Here is a 6,000-nt window from a genome sequence, read left to right on the forward strand (position 1 = left end):
CTATGCCTTCTTATTGGCCAGATCCCACTAGAAAATGTTAGTCATAGGTGCGATTTACTAAAACTGATGCACAGTTTTACAAAATGTTGTGCAGCTGTGCATAGTAACCAATCAGCGTTTAATTTCAGCTTGTTCATATAAGCTTTGACAATAAGCCCTCGTTCACATTGAAGCGATTGGTAATGCGACTTCACAGGGCAAATCGCATGACAGGTCGCAGCCTGTTGTTGGCAATGGCACCGTTCCAATTGGTGCGACGCCGACTTTGCTGCACTGATACGATTTTCAAAAGTAGTTCCTGCACTATTTTTGGCGATTTCGGGTGCGACTTTAATAGACATCTGTGCATGAAGCCGCACAGATGTCTTTCAAGTCAGACCCAAAGTCGCACTGAAGTGCCGCTTTGAAATCACGCGATTTCAGGTAAAGTCACACAATTTCAAAGCCATGTTCAATGTGAACAAGGGCTAAAGCCTGGAATCTGATTGGTTACTATGCATAGCTGCACCAGATTCTGTGTGCACCAGTTTTGGTAAACCATCCCATGATGAACTTTAATTTTGATTGGCTTCTTTAGACTAAGGCCGGCCATACACAGAGCAAATTTCTTCGGGTTGCAGTGCTTTCACACTGGAGCAGTGCACTTGCAAGGACGGTGCACCTTCAGGACGGGGAAAAAAAAGGACGTTGCACTTGCAGGATGGGAAAAAAAGTCCTGCAAGCAGCATCTTTGGGGTGGTGCGGGAGCAGTGTATACACCGATCTGCTCCCAAAATGCCCTGCTCATTAAAATAAACAGGCAACGCAGCCGAAAAGCGCCTGCAAAGTCACAATGTGCGCACTATTAACCCTTTCTTCAGCCACTAGCAGGGGATAAAGGCAGGACCTGAACCTGGGACCTCTTTTGTGTCCGGTGTGGCCTCCTCCCACTGAGCTATGTGGGATGCTGGACAGCATCCTGCCTGATCTATTGGACAATCCTATCTGATCCATTGGACAACCTTGCCTTGTGTCTCGTGTAGCGGTGGCTACTGAAGAGCACACGCTATGCGTTTTTTCTAAAGTTAAAGTTGCCTAAACCGCAGTTTGGTTTGGTTGTAATTATCTAAAATTGGGCCTCAGCATCAGTCTGACTGGACTGTGAGATGTTCAGCCTGGCCACAGGGGGCACTGTCTCTTCTGGCATGCATGGAACTATGGTCTGGTCAGGTGCTTAAGTTACTCTCTCTCGAAGCATGCCCAGTGGGAGGGGTGCTCTCGCTGTGCTTTCTGGGAGAGGGCACTTAAGATGCGGGCGTCACGTGGTTCATGGTTCCGGTCTAGTATGATGTGCTGACTACATGGTCCTGGTCCTCCTAACCAGCCCCCAGGAAGGCTATGGCCTGGGGTGCGGATCCACCCGACTTTGATGTTTCGGGGCTGGCTAGCCCGAGGCAAGGAAATGAAAGGAGGATTCTGAGGTGGTTGGGTGCCGTCTCCAGTTCGGGAGAGACCCAGTGTACTTCAAGCATTCCAGGGGAGGACTCTTCAGAAGAACACCACGTACAGGTTGGTTTTCTTAGCAAAAGCCTGGAAGAGCTGAAGTAACTGAGAGAATCCGGTCTTGTGGATATCGCCATGCAGGCTGAAAGATCCAGGTATCCTACAAGTGTTCTAAAGCTTAGTTTTCCTATGGGTTTTACAACAACGTCTGTGGCAGAGACATTATCTTGTACATTTCTACAACAACGTCTGTGGCAGAGACTTGTTCCTGAGTAAGCACCAAGTTGGCTGCTGAATGAATGAATGAAATACTTATATAGCGCGCAATGCGAACTGAATCGCCTCTAGGCGCTGTGGCGAGCTTTGATCATCTGCTAAAAGAGGAAGGTCTTGAGTTTTTTCCTAAAAGCCAGGTGATTTTCTTCCAGGCGGATGTTGATTGGTAGAGCATTCCATAGCAGAGGCCCTTGGACAGCGAATCTCCGATCACCCTTGGATTTATACCGGGCTTTGGGCACGAGGAGGAGGTTTTTGTTGGCTGATCGAAGACTGCGGTTTGGTGTGTAATGATTTATTTTCTCCATTAGGTATTGCGGAGCTTCTCTATGCACGCATTTGTGGGTGAGGCAAAGGGTCTTGAACGTGATCCGATTTTTTACGGTTAGCCAATGTAAGCTCCTCAGTGAAGGAGAAATGGATTCCCAGGGTTTTTTTCCTGTTATCAGCCTTGCCGCCGTGTTTTGGATCAGTTGTAATCGCGCAAGTTGATATTGTGGTAATCCTATGTAAAGCGAGTTTGCGTAGTCCAGTCCTGAATTAATGATTGTTCCAACTACCACTGCTTTGTCATTCCTTGGGATAAAAGGGATGAGTCTGCGAAGCATGCGCAGTAGATGGTGAGATCGACTGACTACAGATCCTATTTGCGCATCCATTGACATTTGTGCGTCTAAAATAACCCCGAGACTCTTCGCTTTGGTCTTTGGGGAGATAGTCTGCCCAAAGACGGTTGGTGGAGACCAGGAGGTTTTGGTTGCGGGCTTATGATTTGGGTGTAAGATAAGAAGCTCTGTCTTTGATTGGTTCAGCTGGAGGGAGTTGGTGGTCATCCAGTCCTCTATTGATTTGAGGCAGTTTTCAAGTTGTTGTTGGTGATCTTTTTTTCCATTGATCCGGAAATAAAGTTGTGTGTCGTCAGCGTAAGAGTGGAAGCAGAGATCTGAGCATCTGATGATTTGAAGGAGTGGGCGAATGTAAATGTTGAAGAGAACGGGTGACAATGGAGAGCCTTGAGGGACTCCGCAGGTGACTGCCCGAGTTTCGGAGAAGAATTTTCCTAGTTTCACTGTCTGTGACCGATTTCCTAGGAAGGACGTGAACCAATGGAGATCTATGTCTTGGACTCCGGCTACTTCTGTGAGGCGGACGAGTAGAGTATTGTGATCTACTGTATCAAACGCTGCACTTAGGTCTAGCAGTACGAGGAGACACGGCTCTCCGTCATCTGCTGCTTCGAGGGCGTCATCCCAAATCTTGAGGAGAGCTGTTTCTGTTCCATGACCCGGGCGGAAGCCTGATTGCAGCGGGTCCAGGAGTTTGTGAGTATCCAGGTGAAGTTGTAGCTGATGTACTACAGCTTTCTCCATGATCTTAGAAATGGTGTTGAGGCTTGTAATCGGCCTACGGTTGTTTGGATCCTGAGGGTCCAGGTTTGGTTTCTTGAGTAGAGGTTTGACAATGCCTTGTTTGAGGATGCTGGGAACAATCCCTTCGTGGAATGATCGGTTTATGAGGTGGGTTATGGTTGGAGCCACGATGTCGGAGCATTCTTTCAGTAGTTTTGTGGGGATGATGTCAATAGGTGAGGTACTGTCACGCAGTTTATTAATGATGTTTTTTGCGGTGTCTACGGTAATTGGGGATAGTGCTAGGCCTTGTGAGAGAGGGACTATCCAACCTGAGTCACCATCCAGCTGTGAATGGCTATTCTCTGAATGCAGTCAAAGTAAGCATGTTCTTCAATGTTTTTGACTTTGACACTAAGAGTACCTGAACTTCCTTTCCAATCCTCTGATCCCAAGTTGAATGACTGTTCAATTGTCTGAGTTTTGCAAATAAAATCCATTCAAGTGGATCCATTGTCAGTCTTAAGTTACTGGGCCATCTACCATCCCCTAGACGTGCAGCAAGGAGAACGGAAGGTAATGGTAAGCTCAAAAATAACCAGCAGCTCCTTCGGGGGTTAGTGCTACATGTGGGGGCGGGATCCCGGACTCGTAGTCCGGGATTTACCGTTACTCCGCAAAAGAACTGTACATGTGGTAAAGCAAGGACAGAGGCAGGGCCGAAACAACTAATCGATTAATCGGCCACTAACATAATGGGGTTTAAAAAAAAACTAAAATTAGCCCTTTATAGTACAAAAAGAGCAAATCGCTACTGTAAATATTACTTTCACTGTCCCATAGTAAAAAATGAACCCCTTAGCCCTTGTACACACGGTCGGACATTCCGACAGAAAATGTCTAATCGGACCGTGTTGTCGGATAATCCGGCAGTGTGTGGGCTCCATCGGACTGTTTCCATCAGAATATCCGACGGACAAAGTTTTAGAGCTGGGCTTTAAAACTTTCCGACAACATGATCCGATCGGACTTTGTCCGATTGTGTGTAGAGAATTACGATCAGACAAAGTGCCAGGCATGCTCAGATCAAATTCCTAGACCAAAGCTATTGGCTACTAGCATGAACGTAGTCCCATCGTAACGAAATAACGGCATCACGTTACATACGATCGGATTTTCCGACAACTTTGTCCGACCGTGTGTATGCAACACAAGTTTCAGACAAAATCCGTTGGACAAAATCCAACGGATTTTGTTGTCGGAATGTCCGACCGTGTGTACAAGGGCTTACAGTTGCGATTATTTGCTCTTTTTGTACTAACTTTTGTTTTTTTAACCCCATTATGTTACTAAACATCTCAGGCATGTGTTTTTTGGTGCTTTTTGCAGAAACACAGTTCATTTACATGGTTTCCTATGGGACATGTTCACATCCATGATTTTTTCAGCTGCTGCGTATTTTGAAAAGACAAGGACTTTTTTTTTTTAACGCAAGATGGTGCTATTTTGTTTTTCTGGTTCAATAGACTTCAATGGAGAAGCTTCAGAAAAGTATGTAATAACACAATTTGTGTTTTTTAATCTGCCCAACAACAAATTGGCCAAAAAAATATGTAAAAATGCAAATCACAGCAAAATTACCTTTTTTTTTTATTAGAGGTTAGTAACCGATTAATCGATTAATCTAAACAATAATCGGCCAGCTAATCGATTATAAAAATAATCGTTAGTTGCAGCCCTAGACAGAGGGTTGTGTTTTGAACTGCGCCATCTTTACTTGGACTTTCACTGAGGTGCGTAAGCGTGGGAGGAGCCCTTGCCGAAAAGCCCACGAAGTTGCGCAACCCAAGCATCCCAGTGGGAGGAGTCCGAGTTGTTCTTCCCTGTACGAGGCACCGCATGAGAGTGTGTTGCGGAAAGAGGAAGAGACTGGTTGATTTTCTCTCGGAGTGTTGGAGAGAAGATTTTATTTTTCCTTAAGAATGTACCGTGCTTCATGTTAGTAGTCTGTGTCAGGACCCAGGATGCCTATTGCAAGGGGTTCTGCAGGTATGCAGCTGCCGGGTACCGTGCTCACAGACACGGGCATTTGCCTGCTGCTGCAGGGGCGGTTCATACTATACACCGCTGGAGATATCGAGGGCCTGGGCATGTTGTGTGGAAAGTGTGACGGCCTGGTCGCCAACCCTCGACCGTTCGCCAGGTGCAAGAGGTGTGGAGAGTACACTTTTAAAGTGGAGCAGTCAGTCGCATTGCCAAGGGCCTACAACGTGGACTGGGCCACAGGCGTGGCAACCGAGGAGTTGGCTATCTTCGCTCCTCTGGTGAAGCCTTCCACCGTGGTGACACCTGTTGTCATTGACATCCCCGAGAGAGATGCCACTGCATCTATCATGGGACATCCCCTAGACGTGCAACAAGGAGATCAGAAGGTAACGGGAAGCCCAAAAATAACCAGCAGCTCCTTCGGGGGTTAGTGCTACACTTGATTGCTGTTGAACCTTGAACTCCTTGCTCCTCCCATGAACTTCCTATTTAAGCCTTGTCTCAGCACTTCCGCTTTGGTAGGTTATTGTGCTTTCTCAGCCAGTGCCTTCCCTGCTGTCATATATGACAAAACGGACGTAGGGTGGTCTCGAAGTGTTGACGCTATCACGTGACTTTTGGGCGCTCGTTTTGCCAGCCAGCATTTAACGCCATTTTAATGATTCTGCTTGTGAGTATGTTTTTATGATTTAATAAAAAGCTGATTTACACTATGGGAGTTTTTGTCTATATCTTATGAGTGATCCCATCATTAGAATTCGTGTGGAAAGATGTGACGCTGTCCTGATTTGACGGTCCTCTGAGATTCTTTATCATATATGCCCAGATCTTTTTAGGATTTGGTAAG

Source organism: Lithobates pipiens, unplaced genomic scaffold, assembly GCF_037356315.1.
Source record: "Lithobates pipiens isolate NorthernLeopardFrog02 unplaced genomic scaffold, aLitPip1_a1.2 Scaffold_30, whole genome shotgun sequence".
Lineage (NCBI taxonomy): Eukaryota > Metazoa > Chordata > Amphibia > Anura > Ranidae > Lithobates > Lithobates pipiens.